At 38.5% G+C, this 25,003-nt stretch overlaps 2 long non-coding RNA genes across 2 annotated transcripts; one reads left to right on the forward strand and one right to left on the reverse strand.

Annotated features, from left to right (window-relative positions):
• The first annotated feature begins 1,461 nt into the window (after positions 1 to 1,461).
• Positions 1,462 to 16,149, forward strand: LOC143413593 (uncharacterized). Its single transcript, XR_013094197.1, has 3 exons — positions 1,462 to 1,709; positions 5,670 to 15,025; positions 15,107 to 16,149. It is a non-coding gene; the product is annotated as an uncharacterized LOC143413593 (long non-coding RNA).
• Positions 5,543 to 6,240, reverse strand: LOC143413594 (uncharacterized). Its single transcript, XR_013094198.1, has 3 exons — positions 6,118 to 6,240; positions 5,808 to 6,036; positions 5,543 to 5,735 (listed from the first exon to the last, which is right to left on the reverse strand). It is a non-coding gene; the product is annotated as an uncharacterized LOC143413594 (long non-coding RNA).
• Positions 16,150 to 25,003: the final 8,854 nt, after the last annotated feature.

Below are 25,003 nucleotides of genomic sequence, written 5' to 3' on the forward strand. Positions count from 1 at the left end.
CAGTGCATGTCCAGGCCCGTCTGAAGTTTGCCAGAGAGCACATGGATGATACAGCAGAGGATTGGGAGAATGTCATGTGGTCAGATGAAACCAAAGTAGAACTTTTTGGTATAAACTCAACTCGTCGTGTTTGGAGGAAGAAGAATACTGAGTTGCATCCCAAGAACACCATACCTACTGTGAAGCATGGGGGTGGAAACATCATGCTATGGGGCTGTTTTTCTGCCAAGGGGACAGGACGACTGATCCGTGTTAAGGACAGAATGAATGGGGCCATGTATCGTGAGATTTTGAGCCAAAACCTCCTTCCATCAGTGAGAACTTTGAAGATGAAACGAGGCTGGGTCTTCCAACATGACAATGATCCAAAACACACCGCCCGGGCAACAAAGGAGTGGCTCTGTAAGAAGCATTTGAAAGTCCTGGAGTGGCCTAGCCAGTCTCCAGACCTCAACCCCATAGAAAATCTGTGGCGGGAGTTGAAAGTCCGTGTTGCTCGGCGACAGCCCCAAAACATCACTGCTCTCGAGAAGATCTGCATGGAGGAATGGGCCAAAATACCAGCTACTGTGTGTGCAAACCTGGTAAAGACCTATAGTAAACGTTTGACCTCTGTTATTGCCAACAAAGGTTATGTTACAAAGTATTGAGTTGTATTTTTGTTATTGACCAAATACTTATTTTCCACCCTGATTTACGAATAAATTCTTTACAAATCCTACCATGTGGATTCATGGATTTTTTTTTCACATTCTGTCTCTCACAGTTGAAGTGTACCTCTGGTGCAAATTACTGACCTCTGTCATCATTTTAGGTGGGGGAACTTGCACAATCGGTGGCTGACTAAATACTTTTTTGCCCCACTGTATGTCAGTATGATTAGAATAAGAACACTAAACCACTGATAAGATGTTTTTAAACAAATAGAAGTAAAACTTATTGTTAATAGTTACATATTAATATTAGTTACATATTTCAAATTTACCTTAACCTCCACTCCAAATGACAGCCCTGAAATGATATACTATTAGTCTGTCACAGTAAATGAAATGTTATGCCAGCTGAAAAAAAGGATAATAACAAAAAGAATTTAAAGAAAATGTTTAGAGAGGAATGTTGGCGAACGTGCTGACAGAAATGTGAGAAGTACTTAAAGCACAAAACATATCTCATCTTTCACAATGACCTTATTATTACACTGCACAAAAATAATGAATGCAGTGATTGGTGGTTTGAAGCCTCTACTTGTGAGTAGAATGGGTGCAGTCAGTGAAACCCAAGTTCCTGGTTAAATACCAAATTTGGTTAATAAGCTGTATCCCTGGCCAAGGGTGCGTCTTACAAAGAGTAAATAACATTTCAGTTAAATCCTAGAATTTCACTCACCTAAAACATAAACACATATCTCCTATAAAGGTTGGCAGATGGTTGCATTAAACCAAAAAGCACAATCCAGTTTAGTGACTCATATTAGCCGAGGTGATGCCTAGCAAACAATTAAAGGGTTAAGCATCCGCCTCGTGGGTATATCTCTTGTTCTGAATATTCTCTTATTCCTCGACTGGCACACAAAGCAAAATAAAGGAGGCAGGACTGTACTGAGAGCCTAGAGTGTCCGGTGTGACTGGGTGGTAATGGCAAATGGTTTACATGGCTTGAGGCTCAGACAGAAGGGCCCATTACCAGAATTTTGCTTAAGGGCTAGTGAGGTGAGTATGAGCTCTGTTTGAGTTGATGGCATGCTATAATGTTACTGTGTGAATATAAACATCTAAAGTGCCTCGAGTTGCATCTTGAGCTAAAGTCTGTGTAACACTTGTGATTTTAACTGTTACTCTCCCACATATGCACTTGTTTGCAATGTCACGGTGTTTGCACTTTGCAAGTTCTTGGTAACTGGTCATTTTTGCCTCATTTTGTGTTATTTTTATTTGTCATGTAAATTATAAGGTCATAAGGTGAAGAATGGATTGGATACCGCGTTCCCCTTTAGGTCGTTACCATGCTTAGTGGGTCTCATTGGCTTATTCTGTCATTGTCCACTTGGGTCTCAATTAGAGATGAAGATTGTGTTATTGTAAGGATGATTGTTCTCATCCATGCAGCCTCTTCGCATAATTATTTCCCTGTGGTATGTGCCTCAAGAGAAGAAAAACATTGCTTTTAGCATCAACATAATGGATGTGTTCAAGACAACAGATGTTCATTTGAAGTCATGTCAGATGTCACACCACAGAACGATTTATAGTGCTATGTAAAGTAATCATTTCATTTTCTCTTTTTGTCGGAATGTAAAGCAAAGAGCAGGACTGAACAATAAATCTGTGTCACATTCACTGCCGATGGGGGAAAACTGCAATGAAAGAAGAATTTAAAGCAATCCTTTACGTTTTTTATTCTTCCATTACAATAGAGTAATGATGATGGTATCTATTTCACGTGCTAGTAATCTATTTTTTGTGAATATTGAAATTATTCTTGACATTATGTTACAAATAGAATTCCATACTACAATATCTGTCAGAGAAATCATAATTATGTGTTTCCCTAAAAGGTTTTTGGCTTTTAGTAATCAGTTGAAATCTCATTCCCACTTCAAAATAATCTGCCAGGAAACTGTTCTTGCATGGCCAGTGAGTTGTCAAATGAGCCAAGTTCAAGTTTTTGTGTGTCTCTGTCGTTTGCTAGACCCGTCCATATCCAAGCAAGCATTAACCTTCTGGACTGAAAACTGAAGCCAGAGCAGAAGTGCTGAAAGATTAGTTTTTGGAATTACAGCTCAAGGCTGGCATCAATAGTAATTCAGTGTCCACAGACTGCCATATTAAAATGTACAACTTTAGAGTGGGAATAAACATGTTTATAGCATGGTGTAAAAAAAAAAAAAGAAGAAGCTTTTGGCAGGTGGTGCCAGTGCAGGTATCTGAAGTCTTGTCTTCTAGGCTTAACAATGAAGACACTGAACTTGAACTCTTCACCATTTATGTGGTGCTGGTACATTTTGAAGTAGTTTTAATTTTGTTTTCTGACCAACACAATTGTTTGTTGTGCTCTTAATTGTACAAGTGAAACTATAATATCTGTGTTTAGACATTGGACCAATACAACATATGAATACACTTTGTTAACCAAGCTCTGTAGCATCAGCTGTCCACTTTCTGTATGGTGATTATGTTATTACTGTAAGATCAGAGGTACAAGGTATAATGTTAAACCAATATGTAGATGATATCAGGTTTCTCACTCACTGTTGATAAAAAGATGTCTATTTTTTAAATGTATGGAATGTCTATAATTGTGATATCTGTTCTGTTGTGGTTTTAACTGGAAGTCACCAAGACACAAAAAAAATCTCAAAAAGAACAAAAAATGAAAATAACAAATATGGTCAATATATTACTAATAAAAGCTTCAAAATTTATGTTCACAAACCAGTGGATGACATTTTATTGGCTACATCTGCAATTTGTATACAGTGCCTATAATATACTGCCATTTTTTGCTATTTTCTATTTGCCCTCTTAACGACGTGTTTCGAAGAATGTATTGTTCAGTTAGCTCTGTCAGTTTTTAAGTCAATTTCATCATCTCTGTTGTAGTAAATTTGTGATCCAAGCTTGCTGGGGTAAAACAGGTCACATCTTCAGTGCCAAATACCAAAAAACACTTTTTAAATGTTTAAATAAATATAAATCAAAGGAATAAGCTCTTACATCAATCAAAAATACATTCTCCTATAGCACTGTCTGCAGTAAACAGCATGGCAATGTCTCTACCAAAATGCAAGTTTGGAAGTCTTTTAAATTGATTAATAACCCCTAAAACACAAACCATTCAATATCAGTTTTACTAAAAAAAAACAAATTATTTTGAAAGGCACCATTTATGATGCACTCCCATCAGTAATAAGTGAAATTTCTGTTTAATGTATTTAAAAATATCACAGCAAACACATCAGTGTATGACATCAAAAGCAGAGCTCTGTGTATCAGTTCCAACTGAGCTTTCTAGACGGCTGTGTTGTTTTGGGCAAAAGGCAAAAGCCTTTTATTCATTCAAATAGTGATACTGCCATGTAAATGCTTCAGATAACAGGAATTCATAGGAGGAGAGGAGCACCCAGGCACACAAACAGACTTAAATCTTGGCCCTCAGCAAAACCACTTGATTAAGCTGTTTTAGTGCCCTTTAATCACTGGGTACTAAATATCTGACTCATAATGCATCAGTTATATCAGAAGATAAAACAGCTCTCGCTACGATCTGGCATTGATATTTAAAAAAGTAATCGAACAAATGGAATGATGATGTGGATGTGCAAGGGAATAAATGATACAAAAAGCTTAGATACTTGATGACAAATGTAAGAGCATTGACGTTATGTGAATTATTAAATCGCTTAGGACACATTTTTAATCTTTTGAGTTGAATGATGTTGGATTCATTCAGATGTACGTACTGTATTGATGCTGTCCTAAAAACGCAAGCATAAAATGTCCAGAAATGACTAAGCCAAGTTACAAAACCCGTTGTATTCATAGTGATTACAAATACTTGAAAACCTGAATAAATGAGTGAAAACAACAAATGCAGATGCTTCCACAGAGGTGCACTGAATATTAACATTATGCAATCAACTTCCAGTAATTTTATTGAGTAATTTTATTTATAGACATGCTGAATTTGTATCAAGACAAGAAGAGGAAAAGATCCAAACAGGGGTGGGACTCACAAAATAACAATTCTGATAGGCTGGCCACAACAATGACTAGATCATGACAATCATCTACCGCTGTGTGACCCAAAACTATGTGGCATACACCAAAAGAAGAGTACAAGGAGAAGATTTTTTGTAGTTGTAGCAACCACTGTGCATGTGGTTTTTGTCCATTTGCTTGGTAACTGCAAATCAACACGAAATTGCTCTTCGTGGTTGTCTTTATTTTTTGATTAAACATCTCCATTCGGATCAGGGTGGTGCCTTTCAAGATATCAGAGGCCCACTGTGCCGCTCTGAATGGTCTGATAAGTATGAACGCATAAGTACTTATTAAACACCTATCTGAGATTTTGGACTGCTGTGTGAACCACAACTCTACTGCTGTGACCAAAATACCAAATACACCCAGAGATATGTGGAATCGATACCAAGGTACAGGAGCAAAGGGAACAAAGGAGAAAAACCACAAAGTCTCTACTAACAGTCGTTATTTGAAACCATGACCACCAATTCTAATGAGCTTGAAAGTCAGTATTTGGTAAGATCATTTGAACCCTCTTAGACAAGCTTTCTTGCAATTTCTTTATAAGTAGTCTTCTGGAATATTTTTCCAGGTTTCTTGAAGGACATTCAAAGCTTCTCTGGATGTTGGGATTTTGTTCTGCCATTATGGGTCATCAGAGTCTAATCGCCAAATACATTAATGTCCGATTTTTTTAAGGACACACTGTACTCCCTGAGATATACCAAGTTTTCAGCAATAGCTGTTTGGGAATTACTTTGTTGCCACATAAATGCTATTTTGTCTGTCAGACTGATTCAACAAAAGAAGTGTCACAAACAAGGATGCAGTGGACTCAAGAGCAGACTCAATTGCTCGAACTATGTACAATTTATTGAAAGGAAAAGGGACTTAAACAAGACTGGGTCTAACAGAAATCATTCGCAGGAACTGAGGGAGGCCCGAGGGCAGAGAAACGGACGTTGAACACAAGAAGAACATGGGCAGGAACTTCTGCAAACACAGGAGAAGGGAAACAATTAAAGGGCAGAGGTGAGTGGTACTAGTGGAGAGTCTTGTGCTTACTTGAAAACACCGGCTTTTAGGCGGGGAAGGGGTTGCCGTGGGAGCATCCCAGGGATGGTTGAGAGTGTGGGGAAGCTGGTCCAGGTTCCAAGGTGTCCAGGGAAGTTGAAGTACGGGCTGGAGGGCAGGCTGAGGAGAAGGTGAGTGTATGGTCCTAGGGTTCTAGGCAGACTGGAGAACGGGATGGAAACAGAACCAGCGCTGCTGATGAGTACGACGGGTGATGAATCTGGAGAACACAGGAGATGGAGAACACATTAACCCACGATCCAGGCACACAGAGTCCGAGCACAGAGGAGTCCAAGTTTACCACGGGTGGTAGCAGGACGAACTGGCGAGGAGTGGCAGGCAGTGCTGGCTTAAAAACCCTCTAGATGGAGCCCCCGAAATTGGAAGCAGGTGATGGGCTGGCCAACTCCACCCCAGGGGATGGACAACAGGAACCTGGACCACACCCGACCAGACACTCCCACAGCATATGACAAGAAGCTGGAATAAATTATGTGTTTTGTGACAACCTGCTGATAAGAAAGGACCAAAAGGTAGTTCATCCATTTCATTCTTGAATGATTCATAGGTCAGTGTTAAGAGGTGTAACAAACAAACACCATTCCTCTAAAAATAAGACATGACAGGAGTGAAGATGAGTGGAAAAAGCAGCCAGTGTCCAAAGGAAAACTTTGAAAGACCTTCAGAAAGACTCTAGAATTGTTGTTTAAGGAGTTTAAGATTAAGTTCCCATTCCTCCAGAGAGGCCAGGCACAACAAAATGCACTGATCCGTCTTTAGAACTAGTAGCTCAAAATGTGCTATAATTATGATTTTGATAGTAATTTCAGAGGGATTTGCCTTATTTACCAAGTAGTTTAGGTTTGTTACAAACACACACACACACACACACACACACACACACACACACACACACACACACACACACACACACACACACACACACACATACACACACACACACACACACACACAAAAACCCATGCATAAGGCTATTTATTATTCTGAGCAGAATAACGACCTGTCTTTGGCCACATTTTTACTCCATATCACCGCTGACCCTTTTTGGCCTTGGTGGCTTTTTGGACCTGAATCTACTCTTTACTTCCTGACAGATGGTCAAGTGCTACCAGTCATGTCCTAGTCTGTGGGGGGCACCAGCTGTATGTACAGACTGAGCACATGCAGAATACCCTCAATGTACCTTTTCTTCAACATTCACACCATATTTATTGCAAATAATGTCAAGTCTTACATTGGTCAACAATATGAAAACCAAATTTACCAGTTATAGTACTTGTCAAAGGCCAAGCTGGCAGTGCTCCACCTGAACAGTTTGCATAACATTGCAGTACAGCATAAGCAATGTGGTCAAAAATATTGCAATGTACGACATAGCAGTACAAACTGTGAGTGTTTATCTAAGAAACCAATTCATGCTCTTAAGGAATAATACGCCTTGCGTGAACAGTTGGAAATGATCAACTCTTTATTGGGAACCAAGGAAAATTCTTCCCTGGTGTCATTTGGAAATGAGGCCCAACAGTATATTAATAGTTTGGGGGACAACAGCAGTGATAGAGACAGAAGGTTAACAGCTATTGGCCAGTTACACTCCTGGGATGCAGAATGACCAATTACTTTGATTAATAGGGGTCTAATTAAATCGCCTCTCTCCCAGCCATTGCCAGTAATGTTTTCAGTGTGATAAAACTGTAAGTAGATATTACTTGTTCTTTCTCGTATTTTTATTACTCCTATGTTGTCCATGTTTGTGAATCTGTGCTGTGGGCTGATTGCCAGTGCTTCTCATAAGACATTATTATTCTTTGCATTCAGACTGATGGGAGTGTGCTTGTGTATTTCTGCGTGTGCATGGGGTTGTTTGTGCCATGTTCCCTCATCTATCAGTAGGCTGCCCTTCTCCGATGACCACTGAAGCTCCATTAGTACCCACAGTCCTGATTGATGTTGCACAGTACTGTGTCGGAAGGCTAGGAGTGTTTTTCTGAACCAGCGACATGCTTATTACAACACCTTTCCACCGCAGAAAATGGAAATTGCTATGCTGATGTCGTGAGGCTCAGATTTGAAATGATGGTGAAATCGACAAATGCCTCAAATGACTTGCTTTTATATATAATATATAGAGAGATATTTTAAATATGACTGCTTAGGCAATGGACTACTTTAGGAATTCATTAAACAACAACTTCTTTCATGCACAATGGCTCTGGACTGTGTCTGGTAAACTGTACAAGCTCCCTTAATTCAGGTGATTCAGGTGAGAGCAGCCAAGTGGTTACAACCTGTCAATATCTGCTTGTTTGGAAGGATTTAAGTAGTTGTTTTGGGGGTTGTGTCAGAGAAAGTCCAGCCCTCTGATGGATCATTTTATGAGCTGTCTGAGACATCATAAAACTGGATAGCTTCTCTCTTCTTTTTTCCCCGTATGAAATGAAACCAAGTAACCTGAAACCCTCCTGATCTGACAGAACCAAACAGCTGTGTTTAACATCCTTGATCAAATAAAGATGACATAGTTGGCTATTATAATGAAATGCCGTGAAAGGCAAAAATGGTTTGTTTATGAGATCAATTGCTGATGAGGTTTCACTGATAAAAACATACTTTTTCCATGTTTTCTTTCACCTGCTCTTCTGGGTGTTTTCACTCTCTCAAGTCTTGTCTGTGTCAGCAAAACGGCATGTCTAGAAAAGTGAATGCTTCAGTTATGTCGCTACGTCTCAACATGGCCTTTGAATTCTTGTCTGCATTTTTTAGTGGAAAGCAATGACACCATGAGTACAAGGGCCAGCTGCCAAAATATCCATGCCACGAGACAATGAGGGAGATGGGGGGCTCTGTAGCCTGCTGATGAGTACACAGTCTCTTTGATTTTCCATTTGAAACAGAGATGTGGTACTTGTAGCCCGCTGGACTGTCAAAATGAAGCCTAGCAGAATCACTCAAGTTTAGATTAATTTGTGCTAACTTTGCTTTTCTTCCTTCCACAGTGGCTCTCTGTTGTCATTATCAAGGTCATAAATGAGTCATTGGTAGGAAATTAAAATAGTTATCTTGTTGTTTTCAGTATGTAACTGAAAAGTTTTTAATTCGTGTTTAAGGATTAGTTGCCTAAAGTGTAGGTTGTTGTTGATGATTCAAATTATCTTTGAAATTAGTTTTCTATACAGAGATGTAGGAAATATGAGGGAGAGCTGATGACATGCAGTAAAGGCTGAGTCGGATTGAAACTGACAGCCTCAACCAGCAGAGCTTCCCACGCACAAATTATTTTTTTATTGTTAAATTCGTGCTGTTTGGCAGATGGTGTACATTTTTTCCATCATTTTTTTTTGCCAGCAGTTTATGCATACCATTGCCTTATGTACAATGACATGTGACAAAGTGCAATGATTGCTTTGCTGCATATTGAACGTACCATTTTAGTATTCCAATGCTGCACGTTATTACATCCGTTTCCACACATTAACCTTTTCCAAGCTCTTTCCTTACTGTTGTGCTCATATCTGCCTAGACTATGATTAATATGCCTTTATTCTCATGTGATAAAATCTTGCCAGTCTCCCTGCCTGCCTACCGACAACTCCAGTCACCTTATTATTTTCAAAAGGTTGTATGGTCACTGAGTTTAGATTATTCCATTCCCTACTCTACATCTTATGCCCCACATGTCCCTTCCTCATTCAAATCAGTTTTGTCTCCAGGAATTGGAATATAGAAATAGGTTTAAGCTTTTGTGCGGATGTGTTTCACTACTGTATAACCATTTCATCAACTTCCCACTAGAAAAGCTTGTGTGAGTTCCCTTGGTTTGGCTGTGTTTTCTCAGCTAGTCCTTTGTGGCAAAAAGTGTGCATTCTGACTCAAAGAGGGAAATGGGCCAAACACCACAGTATTGAAAAGAGAAAATAAGGATGTCATGAACCTCAGTATTTTTTTCCTAGCATAAGATTGTGCATATATACATAATCCCAGAGGATTTTTGTCCTGTTTGTTTGGGTTTTATGTGCTTGGGTTTGTGCACGCAGATCCTTTAAATAACATCTCTAGGATTTCTCTCTGTTCTTAAATGAAAGCAAATCCAGTAAAAAGAGTTAACTCAATAAAGCCTTATCTTGTTTATCAATATTTTTTTAGCTTTCTATCCTGATTTGTTACTCTCAGCTCCAAGTCCAGCTAGTGTGAAGCACTATAGCGATCCAGGAGTATTCCAAGAGTGTAGCATTTGGTCTGCGTAGGATGTTGTATTTTGTATTTAGAAAATTAAAGGAAAGCTCTATGCCCTTCCCATCTCTGCCTTCCTGCTCTCAAACAATAACCTCTGCACATATATTTAGTGTTGCTGAGAGCTGTTTTAGGGACACATTGGCACATGTGATGGAATCAGTTAACACTCACGCATACGTGTTGGATCATTGCTTGATCTAGACCATTCCTGAACTTTTGGGGGTTATCTCTGCCGGCTCAATTATCATTGCAATCAGTAACATTTTGAAAACTAACCAGGCAGGCTAATATTGCCTCAAGTAGCATAAGCTTTGCTAACTGCCTGTGACTAAGTATAATGACATGAAATGGGGTGATTACTCTAAAATGATCAACTTTTCCATTTTGGTGTTAACTGCAAGCTGCAACTGCACTTCCTGAAATCTCTCATAATACACAATTTGATTGGTCAGTGCCTGTTCTGGAACATTTGACTGGCTGGTGCTTGTACTACAGAAAATCATCTTTCTCAGCTCTTCACTGCAAATGTGAATGCTAATGACTGCTAATGTGAATCCTGTTTTATATCGTTTTCAGTGGCCACAATCAAATTACATTTTGACTGCTGAGCTGTCAATGTTTAGGTGATGATCTCAGCTCTCAATTCTGCCTGAACAGACAACTAATCAGGTTCATATTGTATAAAAGACTTTTTGATGCCACCAAACTCTGTGTAGCAAAAACTGTATAGTTATTATTACCTAATGCTGCATTTATACAGTTTTTACAGCTTAACAGAGACCACTCCACAATGTTTTGCTATGTTATACAGCTGTCAGTATACAGTCTGTCAAAACTGTGCAGTGAGATACAAACAAATACACAACAATGATGTAAGTGCTTTTAACAGTCAGAATCATATGACTCAAAACTGGTGGTATAAAACTAACTGGACAGTGAGAGACATGTCAATCAACTGCTGTTTGTACGCTTCCATGCAGCCCTGAAGCTGCAGTCATACTTAACCTGTAGAATTGCCAAAAGCAGCAGTAATGGAAAATTGAATGGAAAGGTTAAAAATAGGGTTTAAAGTCTGATTTGTCCACTGTAGGAACCTTAAGTGTTGGTGTAGCAGTGCAGCAGGTGGAAAAGACTCACTTAGAAATAAGTTACACAATAATTCTGTTATGGCAACAGTAGATTGTTCTTTGTCTACAGGTTGGGATCAGCTGACCTGTGTTACTCTGAGGTTTACTGGTCTTTATAGATTTATCCAACCGCATGTAGTCTGAGGTATCATATCTGCCTGCCGCCCCTATCCAGTATAAAGACAGAATGAAGGTGCAGTTTACAAACTAAATCACATGATCATCTTAAATTAAAATTTATGACCAATACTGAGACAAAAGGGTTGATCGGCTGTCTATTTCATGTGAGCATTGGATCAGAACAGCAAAGGATTGGTTTGGCTCTTAAATGGAACGAGCTAGATCTGCACATTGCTAATGAACTGCACAGACTGCCTACACCGGTCCAACACAGTCAGTTACTGTAAACTGTACCATAATATTGTAAACAGACCAGTTCAGCCTCTACTGAACTATCAAGTATTCTCATACAAATGTTGAATAAAACAAGACTTCATAATATTAAATATTAAATATAATATATTCTTCTTTAAGACATAATGTTCAGATCCAATTTCAGATTAAATAAATCTACAATTAATAAGAACATTTCATTTAAGCTCTAAGTTTCCAATTTTCCAGATTTCACTTGCTGCACAGACCTTAGATTTGAAAATAGCCTGTCATCTATCTCCCCCATCCTCTCCTTCTTACATCTTCCTCCATTTCTGAGAGTGAAGTTATCACACCGCTTTTTGTTCGGTAGTAACCAAAGAGAAGATTGATAATAAATTCCATGGAAAATGGTTCTACAGTAAGTAAGACTGGATGCTCGGACAAGGCTTTTATGCCAATATGTCATTACAAAACAAGAATAAATGACACATCTCAACTTTTAAATGTTGTTAAAATTGATCTGGATTTTTTATTTGTGCTAAAAGCATTGCACTTCTGGAATAAATTATTAATGTAGTGTAATGCACAAATAATCTGTTAGGCATGACAGTATATTTTACTTATTCCCTTTGGTGTTTTTGTACATGATAGGAAAAACGTAACTCTTGCTTACTGATTTCAGTTATCATATTGCAGACTATGTCTTACAGATTTGAATAAAAAAGAAAAAAAATCTAAAATAAAAAGGTTAAAAAGAACAAACTCTGACATCCATTAAAAAAAAGGGTAAAATCCTTATTCCAAAATGTATTATCTCCTTTGGGGATGTTGTAAGAAAGTGAAATAGCTATTACTATTTTTCCTTTCCAGGGAGAGCCATTACTGCCTAACTCCCCTTGTGTCACTGACTATCTTTTGACTGTAGCATATGCGCAGACAAAAATCTCGATGCATTAGCTGCAGTTAAAAGCCAAGCCTGACCAAACGGACCACTTTGCACACAGATTCTGTTTCAATTAGCTCAGAGACAGCGATCAAAAGACATTACAGTCCATAGCAGGTCTTTGATTGTGAAAGTGAAGTTTTAGATGGGAAGAAGAAGTAGATAAAGGGGTTACTGTGGTTACTCTGAGCAAACCATTTTGTTCTTTAGTGCAAACTTCTATAGCGTCTCTTTCTGAGCTTTCAGCATTTGACATTTCTTCAAAGAATACTGTTAATTTTCCCAGTGAGAACCCTCTTTCTGGTGTGCTATTGCTGCACAATTCCTGTAGAAACAGGAATAGCGCCACTCTGTGCTACCTTAATTCATTAGAAAATAAATAAAAACAAAAAAGGATGTCAGACAATAAAACAGGATATTTAGGTAAACCTCCCATTACAACATACCACCGAACATATTTACATAAGAGCTGGCAGAGGATATAAAAATGATAACCTGAGTACCCCTTACAGCGCATGTTATGAACCTTGTGGCTAACTTAACAATCATTTGTAGCAGTTTAAAGATATCATAACAGACTCTGGACTGCTTAACATGTTGGAGTTGGCAGATTAATCATTTAGCTGAAAAAAAGTCATAAAAATGTTAAAAAAAAATAATTTGTTGGCTTTGAAAAGAGTTATTTATCTTTTAATGCAATGTGAAAGAAATTACAGTTTAGAAGAAGGTTATAGTTTTAAATAGACTTGTAACTCTTAGACATAAGACTTATTTGTGCGCATTGTTTTCTGGAACACACTGTACTTTTATTATTAACCATCCTCCTTTCTGGGAAGGGCACCTTGTCTTCTTAAATTCATGTATTGTGTGTGTGTTTGTTCATATTTATGTGTTCGCGCGTGTGTGTGTGTGTGCTTAGATCAGAAAGAAAATCTGTATCTTACCGTGTGTGTAGCCACTCAAAAGTGGGTAAATTTGCGTGTCTCTATTGCAAGTCTGATCTGGGTGGAGGCTATTAAAAGATGTACATGCTGTGCAAGTGCCCTTTCCATCATGGCAGGATCTCCACCTAATGTCACCTTTGTCACACTGACTGACAGCATCGAGGGAAGCAAGGGGGCATCACCTGCTTTCCTATACACGACCACCTGTCAGAGCCAGCAGGCTCACAACTGATGATGCTTAAGATCAAGCTGAGGGCAGCAGACTTCACTTCAAGGATATCCTGTATGCTCCATAAACTCCATTGTGGTGCATTCATTAGCTCTATTAACCCTAAACTTTTAAAGGGTAAGCATGTAATTGACCTGAATAGAGAGATTTCTGTTGGAATCATCATTCACTTAATGTCCTCATGTCTCCCGTCTTTCCTCTTGGGTCCTACTAGTCAACTTTCTTTTTAGCTGACGGTTCTTATTTGCTTTAGGTCAGTGTCCCAAATTCCCCAATGTGAAATCACTGTTTCTGCGTGTCTTATATGTGTCACATTATTACACTCATGGTATCACTATGTATGGGAATTTCCCAAGGATAGGTGGCCCCCCGCTACCACGGGATATTCAGTGATGCAGGAAATTGAAAAACGTTGAGGACCAGATTTATAGCCCATCGTCTTTATTAAGCCTTGTTTGCAGACAGAAAAGTGAGCGTGTTTATTTTAAGCTCAAAGTTTAAAGTGTCAGCTGTGCCCACTTTCTACTTATCTCGAAATGAGGAGTCAAGATCGATCTGCTGTTTTTGTCACGAGAGTTTTAACAGATGGGACACATCACAGAACATTATCCCAGCATGCTTAGCTGTTGATGTATAATGTATTTGCACATGTGCAATCAGCAAAACCAGAGAGAAATATATGTGGATTTACCAGTTAAAAGTTGCTCTTAGATAAAGTAATATATTAGCAACATATTATTATTATAGTAGTAGTGATAGCATTACTAGAAATACTAGTAGTAATATTTCATTTTTTTTAGAAAAATAAAAAGGGACCTCCAGTCGAAGGATTTACTTTAAAACAAAGCAGTTGTATTACATTTACACTGAACGTTTGCATTTGGTTGCTACGGCATTCCTCAATTATCATTTAAATTTAAAATCAAATGACCAGTTTTCCCTGGAGTGAGCCCAGCAGACTCAGCAAGCAGTCCAAAACAAAAACAAAAACACGACGCGTAAACGAGAACGCAAGTCCTGAGAGGATGTGTTTAGGAATGTACGTACACATTCTGAACTGTGGCACCGAGGAAAAGCCGCGGCTGCTTGAGACAAAAGTTGTCAGGGTCCCTGTGCCTACCCGGTCGGCTCAGTACGGCTACATATGTTTTGTATTCCTTTTTTTATTTTTTTCCTGCTCTCTCCTTTCCCCTCTTTCCCTCCTCCCTCTGCCTGGGCGGAGCTTACCTGCGGGCTCCTGCCCTTGGCCCACGCACCTGTGGCTCATCACGAGTGATCCAGCTCCTTTATAAGACGGCAGCCCTGTGTTTCTCGTCGCTGGACCGTTGCCGACCCTCGTCAGTGTAACCCCAGCTCAATGACTTCAGAAGTGTTTCATAGCGATTTACCTAACTACCCATTCGTGTCTCTGTGTACAGATTCCCTGGACCTACCCCTGTGTTACCCGAGTGAGTGGAGTGTGAGGAGGAGTGGACGGAGAGTGTGCGTGTCTTTCCCGTTCGTGTGTGGACCCCCGGAGCCCGGCTTTCCCCTCACTTTTGTAAATAATCACCTGGTGCATCATAATAAAGACTCTTGTGCTTTCAAGACCTAGAGCCTGCGCGTGAGTCCGTTCAGTCCCGTTGTGACAAAAGTGGGTCATGCAAGAACATCTTAAGGGACTGCTGTGAAATTCTAAAAAGTCATTTGCTGGGAATTGAATTTCTAATGACACTAAATGAAAATGGAGCTGTGAAAGTGTTCCTCTCCTGTGTGAGCCCCAGTTTCTACAACCCCACTGAGACCTCGAGGCGCCACGGGAGGGTAGTAAAGACAGGACTTATGGAAATGAATGGCACCATGTGAAAATCACATTTCATTGGGCTTTATTAAACTTTATATTTGTTTGATGAGGCCCACGGCTCTCAGATATGAATGTGATTAGTTTACAGTGTTGGGGGATGTTTTAGTTCTTCATTTTCATATATTGTAAACATTTAATCGAGTAAGACTACAGTATCAGCCTGGGGGAAGTTGTTGCGGAAAGTTTAGCCATTAAAATTACACGTTCCAAAAATCCCAGCACTCCTGCATTGTACAACAGAGTAAGCCGCTTCACTGTTGCAGCATAGTGTATATGTAGCTGTTACCTAGAAATCACAATAGAAACTGAACTAACTTAACCTTCCTGGACATTAGTCATACTCAGTATGTTTTATTTTGTGTATTTTGTTTATGATCCCTCTTTTCAAATCAAATCAAATCACTTTTATTGTCACATCACAAGTGCAGGTACACTGGTACAGTACATGTGAGTGAAATTCCTGTGTGCGAGCTTCACAAGCAACAGAGTTGTGTAAAAATACAATAACGTAAAACAAGCAAAATATAAGAATGGCTAAATCTGAGCCTAATAAATATATGTACAATATATAATACTATATGCATTACTGGATGTGTACTAAATATGTTTTTCTACGTGTGTGTGTGTGTATACATATTTTACAAATTAAATAGAGTAAACAATAAATATATAAAAAAAATATACAGAGTTGGTTGAGATTTAGTTTTGATTTAATGGTTGATGGTTTAGTCCATAAAATGTCAGACAGGGCAAAAAGTTTAACAAAAAATAGAGAGCAAAAGCTTGTTTTGTCCCCATACTCACAAATACTCCACTGCAATATTATAAAATGGAATAATATTAATAAAAGTACACCAAGTTCTCATATTTTCTAAGGTAGAAAAGATGAACATGTGGCATTAATGTTTTTTACGTCACCAAAATCTTTTACAAAGTTTTTATGCTGTTGATGGGACAATCAATAGCTACTGTAAAAATCAGGAGGTAATGTTGATCGTGGAGTAAATGTTGGCCACTGCTGCCTTTTTCATCATCCTCATCCTTCCGTACCCTGAAAAATCCAGTTCTGTGTCTCAGGTCTGTCTTGTGATTGTGGTTGTAATGATCACTTGGCAGTGGAAGTACATTGATTATCGGCTTTTGCCCATATCTATTACCTTGTCTAGACTTTTGTCTGTGTTTGCCTTTTCTGCTTGTTGGAGTGAGTCACAATTACGCTTTTATTACACTGTTTTTTGTTTTGTTTTTTTCCGTCAAGAGCATTATGTTTATGTAACATAGACCATATATATATATATATATGATCTATGTTACATAAACATATGTAACATATTGTGATTTCTAGGTAATAGCTACATTATGCACTATGCTGCAACAGTGAAGCGGCTTACTCTGTTGTACAATGTAGGAGTGCTGGGATTTTTGGAACGTGTAATTTTATATATAAAAAACAAAACAAAACAAAAAAAAACAACACCCAGCACGCCCTTGCGGGCGGTTTATCCTTCAAGCTCGGGTCCTCTACCAGAGACCTGGGAGCTTGAGGGACCTGCGCAGTATCTTAGCTACAGTATCAGCGGAAGGGGCTACATCAATAGGATGAGGGACCTATGGATATATATATATGTGTGTGTCCATATCTTTTAAGGACACATCTTTTATGCGTGTCCTTATGCATCTTGCAGCTGTTGCCCTTTACAAACACCCGGGTCTATGTTACATAAACATATGAAATGCTCTTGACGGAAAAAAACAAAAAACAAAAAAACAAAAAGTGTAATAAAAGAGTAGTAATTGTGACTCACTCCAACACTGGTGAACACTTGAACAGTTTTCTAATTTGTTTGATTATCTTTGAAGTGACAGTCATGCATAGTAATCTCTATTTATGCTAATATGCTGTTCCCCTTCTTAAACTGCGGTTGAAGATATTGGCATCTGTTGGTTTTGACGTGTGTGTGTGAGTCTGTGACAAGTGAGGGTCTGAAATATAAACTGAAAATGAAGCAGTGTGATCTGTTGTGCTGAGTGCATAAACGCTGAGGCATGGATGCTCCTTGTTGGCCTAATGGTAGAGAGGCTAATTAACAGCAAAAGCCGGCTCGTTTGGTTGCCAACGCCAACAGAAGGTCATGTTCCAGATGCCAGCTGGTATCTAGAGGGTGGCTGCTTTTAAATTAATGGAGAGCACATCATAGAGGGGATGCTAAAGGTACATTTTTGTGGGCTCGGTGACAACCACAACACCACCTCCATTAAGAAACAGTTTATTTTAAACAGATTAATTACAGTGAAATCAAAGCAGTGTTCAAACCGAGGCTTTGTGCACACATTAACTGTGTTTCAAATTATTATCATTATTGTCCCTCTGTCTACATGTAATAAGCAATTTTACTAAGAAGAAAAAAAAATATACAACTTAAGGAGATAATAATGTTCCAAACGTTTTATTTTGAAGTTGAAATTATCTGTGCAACATCTACATTTGATGTATTTTACATTCAGCTTGTACTGATGGATCCATAGCTGTTATGAACACAGAAAACTCCTGTCATGTTTTGATCCACCATGCAATACCTTGGGAAAGCATCTGATTGATAACAGCTTCATTTTTGCATATGACAATGATTCCAAACACCCTGCCAACACAATAAAAGCATACACGGACAATGGAACACTATCATCCCTGAATCCTCCCTTAGTTATGCTGCAATAGGTGTAAGCTGCTGGGGGGATTCCCATGATGCATTGAGTATTTCTTCTCCAGTCACCTTTCTCACTCACTACGTGTTAATAGACCTCTCTGCACTGAATCATACTTGTTATTAATCTCTGGCTGTGTTTTTTCTCTCAACCCAACTGATCGTTCCAGATGGCCCCGCCCCTCCCTGAGCCTGGCTCTGCTGGAGGTTTCTTCCTGTTAAAAGGGAGAAACCTCTGCTGGAGGTTTCTTCCTGTTAAAAGGGAGAAACCTCTGCTGGAGGTTTCTTCCTGTTAAAAGGGAGAAACCCCACTGTCGCCACAGTGCTTGCTCATAGGGGGTCATATGATGTTGGGTTTTTCTCTATGTGTGTTATTGTAGGGTCTACCTTACAATATAAAGCGCCTTGAGGCAACTGTTGTTGTGCTTTGGCGCTTTGAATTGAATAAAACTGAATTGAATTATCAGTCATGCATTGGCCTTCCCAGAACCTGCACCTCAACATCACTGAAGCAGCGTGGCATCATCTTGACACAGAATGCAGCAAAAGGCAGCCGACATGCAAAAGAAATACTTTTAATGTCCTTCAAGAAGAACTTTTTCTGAAGACTCGTTAAAGAAATAACGAGAAAGTTTGTTTAAGAGGGGTTAAGCTGTATTGAAATATAAAGTTGGCCCTACTATATGCTGACTTTCAAGCTTGTTAGAATAGTACAGACTCTATTTTTGCTTCATGTACTTCAAGTTTGTACTTGTTTTAACAAATTACTGCACTTATTTCCAATTTTCCCAGCAAAATGTAAACAAATCAAGGGCAACTCGAGACTTTTACACAGTACTGTATCTGAACTAGCATCCAAAACCAACTTCCCTGTGTAAAACAATAATCTAAAGTGAACTGTCATCACCCTTTGTAGAAGTAGCTGAACTTAGTTAAAGATAGGACTAATCCAAAGAAAAGTGTCCATTGGGAAGTATTAAAAAATTACACTGCAGTTGCTAGTTTAATTACAAAGAGAATGATCTGTTGCTTACTTGGTACAGCTTTAGTGAAACTGCACTCATACCTGGCGACAGGCAATGCAGTTTCATTAACACGCGATATGAGACTCTTCATCTTTGCAGGTAGGGCCAGTTATCATTCTGAAATGAAGGCTGATTAAAATGAGTGAGTATTAGTAAACTCTGGCACATTTACATTTCAGTGTTGATTACTGCGCAGTTTCCATGACATATAAGTAAAATTAAATAGATTACATCCTTTTCAGCTATTTTTTGTGAAAAGCTGTTATGTTGCTGATGAAGTAATATTAAAGCCTCAATGAATGAGTCATCTTTGCTCAGTTCACATCTCCTGTAAATTGTGTATGTTAATACTGAACTTAATTCTCTACTGAATACCTCTGCTGCACTGTGGGAGTGTAAAAGCCACTTTGATGACAGCAGTTCATTTCATGTTGTGTCAACTAAACGCAAAAGAGTGGCCATTTGATATGGTTAGCTTTGCCTTGTTCAATTTTCAATGTATAATGCCCAGATTTAATTTATTTTTTCAAACTGAATTTTATATTCCCACGCACCAGAACATTATGATGCTCTCTGCTGCAAAACTCAGTTTAAATTTTCTTGTGATGTGCACAAGGCAGACATTTTATCGGCAATAAAAAAGGGGAGTTAATGTAAATAACTGTGCGTGTACTCCTCAGTCCCTCTAAGCATGACTGAAACACAAATAAGGTGTGTTTTTCTTGTATTTCAAATTTCTCATGTTCAGAATAATTCATTCATTCATTTTCTGCAAATAAACCCATTTTCTTTTAGTATAGGTTCTAACACTGCTGGAGAAATTTACCATAACTCGCAGTGAAAAACCTACTTAAACACTGACTTGCGAGAATTCTCAAACTGCAGCATCTGTGTATGCTTTCAGATGTCAGTCTTTGCTCTTCAATTCAAGGTAATATTTGCAAACAGAGAATAGAAAAGGGGGATTTGATTTCAAGTACAAACTCATGGCAGGAATTTAATTTTTGCAGACAAATGCCCTGGTCCAGCTCATATTTACATGCTTGCCTACATACATCACACTATGTTCATCCTAATGAAATGGAGATTCAATTATATCAGTCACTGCAAACCCCAGGTAAGAGCATGATTAGCATCTTTCTGATGCTTAAACATGTGACTGCTTTCTCATTCCTGCAAAGTATTATGTTTAGTTTTGGAAGAAGGTGGCATGAGTAAGAACTGATCACATTGGTGATGGCAAACACCTCCTCACATTCATTAGTAGTCTGCCTGTGTAAGTCTGTGGTTCTCCTGTCTAGCCACCCCATGGCTTGTTTGAGAAGAGAACTACACCTGATATGATGCTGAGCACTGTGCTCTTCCTTCTGGTGTTACAGAGATAATGACTGCTTCTGATTATATTAACAAACCAAACCATCATTTGCAGTAAAAAACACAAGAGTAAAAAGTAAAAAGACCGAGAAATTTCAAAGGCGTTTTATACAACTTGGCTACAATATTAACATTTTTTCCCTACTTTTGTGCTCCTTGTCTAGCTAATGGTGACAGCTCTGCCTACAAAGAAAGGGCACAACTCTCAGGTGGTCCACGATCGATCAGCTGAAGGCGGCATATATTCTATCTTTGTCGGAGCAGGCATTTGTAACAGCATGTAGAGAAACCTATGGGTGAACTAGAGCGCATAAACTGTAGTGCTTTAGTTTTAATTCCTTAAGCTTAATATGTTTATGTTGTTTGAGCACAGGCGTTTATCTCCTGAAAGTGAGAACAGTATCTCAAGCTTTCAGATATTTACTTCAGATAATTAACTAGAGGACTTTTGAACATGCATTATGTTTATGCACAAGACAAGCAATATAGGAACATTTCTGTGCAGAACTGCAGCTGTACAGACTGTCTACATACACATATTTGTACATTTTTACATCTTTCACAGAAAAAGGAGAAAAAAGAAACACTGTAGTTAGTGGTGACATAAATTATAATATAATGGCGTATTTATATTATGAGTTGTTTTAAAAACTATCATAGAAAGTTTTAGTTTAAATGATACTTTGCAATTTTACTATATTGTGTGTACGTCTCATTCCTTAGACATTGTCATTATTTTTATTGTTACCTCTGTAAAGCAGATTGTGACTGTTTTCTTGCTTTTTTTGCATTATATGAATACATGTTTCTTACTTACTTACTTTATATCGGTTTAAGTCAAAACTTCAGCCCCAGCATTTATGATTATATCCTGCCCTTTTTTGTCTTTTAAGACTTTTATGTCTTCATTTTTGTAAATAATAGATGTTAAATTAAAAAATTCATCTAAATCATTTAAATTTAATAGATAATTTTGCCAATAACAACATATAGTAGAATTTTTGTGCTGTCAAATATGTCACATCAATCACTATTTATCTCAAAATAATTTTTATTTAAACATTTCAGTAGACTCAAATACATTTTGCAGTTTGGAAACCTTTGATTTATTCATCTAGCCCCAAGATCTGTATTAGTATATAGCTGGCTGAGGTGTAACCGTTTACATGGCTCTGTACAGATGTAGTCATTGCTGAAGATGCCTGGGGCATGCCTCTGTTTACAATCCCGCTGATATTCATCTTTAATCAGCTGGGCCACAGTTGGATTAGCATGCTACATGTAGAAGCTGTGTCAAACATTAACATGTTCCCCTTTAGTGGTGGAGAGGAGATGTAGGGGAGAGAAGATAAGGTCAGCAGTTAAATATTATCACTAGCTATGGGAGAGAGGCCTGAATTTGGTGAAGGACGGCAGGGAGGTAGCTGCTGTGCTAAAATGCTTCATAAATGCCAATCAATGAGCGCTAGCCAGTAGCTCCTAAGAACCATGGCACTGAGCAATACTTAAAAAAGAGGAAAAAATAGCGAGCAGGAATCAGGATAATGAGTAGTTAATGATCATATGTATCAGTCACAGATTTACCTCCATCCACGCCAAATTATACCGGGCTGTAAGTGTGTGATTTGTCAATGACGTCCTACACTGGAGAGATTACATCAGAGATTTTCTTCTTATTGACCTGTAATAAGAATGTAATCGGTCACTGTAACATCTAAAGTGCTGAACCAAAGCTGGTACATATTTAAACATCACTGTTCATACTGGACCATGTTTCTTTTTCAATCATCAGGGACCTCTATTCCATCTTGTTCACACTTCCATCACAGGGTAAAGCCTATAGTCTATTTCCTAAGTCTGAATCACGTTCAGTAGATCCCTCTAATAAGCACAGGTCAAATAGCCTCCATAAATCATAAAATACAGCACTTTTCCTCTGGTTTCACTGCAGCTCTGCAGTAATGCTACAAGGAGCCAAGATAAATTGTTATTACTGCTCCTATAGTAGGAACCACTGGTAGAAAAAAATCAATTGTATAATCACTTGTGGACGAGAGGAGGAAAGGGCGACATTGAAGTGTTCCTCCATTTCAGGTTATTCCTCTCATGGAGGCTTAGAGCTGCTCGTAACCTGGGTAAGGGGCAAAAGAGAGAAAACACTGAGAAAAATGATTCATACTCAACAGCTCTCATCCAACTCGATCACCCAGCTGTAAGGCATAAGGCAGGTATGCAGCTCTTTGTCGCTGGCATTTACAGTTCATTTGTTTCCCAGGAAGTAATTTTCATTAAGAAAACCAATTTCCCCTTAAGTCCTCAACATGAATAATAAACACAAACTCTTGCAGGGAGAGGGCGAGAAACAACGATTCAGATCAAACTCTTCTAAGCAGCGCTCTAAAATATTTCGGGATGCTCTTTTTTGTTTGGGCTCCGAGGTAAGAGGTGTCATAGTTTGCAGAGCATGTCGTAATCACTCGCCTTAGGAGAATACTGCTAGAGAGCTAATCATTACCACTCTGCCAGCTTGTAGAAGCGGGGCACATTTCTTCTGCACAACTTTGGGCTGTTTTTGTCTGTGTGGCTGCTGCCTGTCAAACAAGCCACCACTGGTTGAAACAGCAAGTTTACATCAAAGCCGCTCAAGTTCATTTTGAAGCTGCAATGAAAGATTCAATGCTCTCTCCCTTTAATCAGAGCACAACAGCACTTTTTGCTGCATAGCTTGTTTACCTGAAAACAAGCTGCATTTCGCTAATAGATTTTTTATTTCATGTATGTGAGTTTGTGCACACGCCCTCTATCTAATGTAATATTAGGAGGAATTAACATTATATTCTATATTTATGCTTAAATATGTACAGGTATGGTCAGAGGTTTACATGGATTCATCTTGAGCATGAATGTCATGGTAATTTTGGGCTTTTGATGATTTTTTTAAAAACTTTTCTTTTTCCTGGGTGGAATGATTGCACAGAATATATCTTTGATGAACCGGGTGCACAAGTTTGAATTTAATTAGGATTTTCTCTAATCCACACAAGGTCAGAATATACATAGAGGCTCAACAGTATACATACACTCAAATTAGTGGCCTTGATGGTTCTACAGTGTCAATTAATCTCACAAACCCAAGACCTATTAACTCGTCATTAGTGATCATGATTGACTAGAACTGCTAGTTTCTCTGTGACAGCTCTCAATGGATCCACCAATACTCGGAACAATGGAAAAGACTGAGATTTACACAAACCGTGAAGATCTATTGGAGCTAAAAAAAAAAAAAAAAAACCCTGTAGATTCCAAGATCATCAGTTCAAACAATTATACACAGGTAAATGGTCTTCAACTTATATAAGGCTTCATGCAATTCACTGTGCTAATGCCGTGGCTCTAGGCCTGGCAATGACAGTCTGTAGTTGGTTAGTAAATTACCGATATTTGACTGAACAACAACATTTAGATGAATTATTATGAAATTTAGTGTAGCAAACAGATGGTCGCCGCCACTCAGGCTTTTGCAGTTATGATTATTCTCGTCTCAAAGCTCAGGTGAGCACTCTCCCCAAATATTCACTTAGCAACAGTTAGCAAACAAGTATTGTTTGCTAACTGTTGCTAAATCATTGTTCACAAACTGAATTTGTAGTCACACATGTATACATCATCATAACATGACAGTGTTCCCACTGGGGCGTCCCGCTGCAGCTGTAATCAACTATCTTCTTTTGTTAGAAAATTGTTGCTACATAATTATTCTGTTGTCCAGTCATCTAAGAGTGTATTTTGTGATTTATTCATTTATTTCTTTGTTGATGATCAAGAATCTATCTGTATTTTTACTGTGCTTAAATACAGACGTTACAGAAATGCATGTCTGCTGCACAGTTTGCTGGTAAAGAAGGTAGTGACCTAAAGTAGGCCAGCATTTGATTACTTCTGATCAAATGCTGATAGCTCATCTTTAACATTCACAGCAGCACTCGGTCCACCCCCTGGAGCGACTAGATCAAATTCTCAATTAGTCTTGTTGTAAGTGTGCCATTGACCTTGAGAAGGGCCCTTTTTTTAAGCATAGTTCCTGGTTTGAATGTTAAGCCTTTCAAGTCACTTGAGGATAAATAGTTTGTGAAGCATACACAGCAAGTGAAGAAATGTAGAGATGCAAGACGACAGATATTATACATAACTAACATATGATAATTGAGCTGCACGCTACTGTGTCTGTTTCTTTTAAATAAATTATACTGCTAATGCAAATATTTTATGTTAAGTCGCTCTCAATAGCCTTATCTCTTGTTTACAAACAAATGATTTACAACAGATGTGTTCACGCACACAAACACACAACTGATTCATGGCTTCTAATTG

Source organism: Maylandia zebra, linkage group LG18 (genome assembly GCF_041146795.1).
Source record: "Maylandia zebra isolate NMK-2024a linkage group LG18, Mzebra_GT3a, whole genome shotgun sequence".
NCBI classification, from domain to species: Eukaryota; Metazoa; Chordata; class Actinopteri; order Cichliformes; family Cichlidae; genus Maylandia; species Maylandia zebra.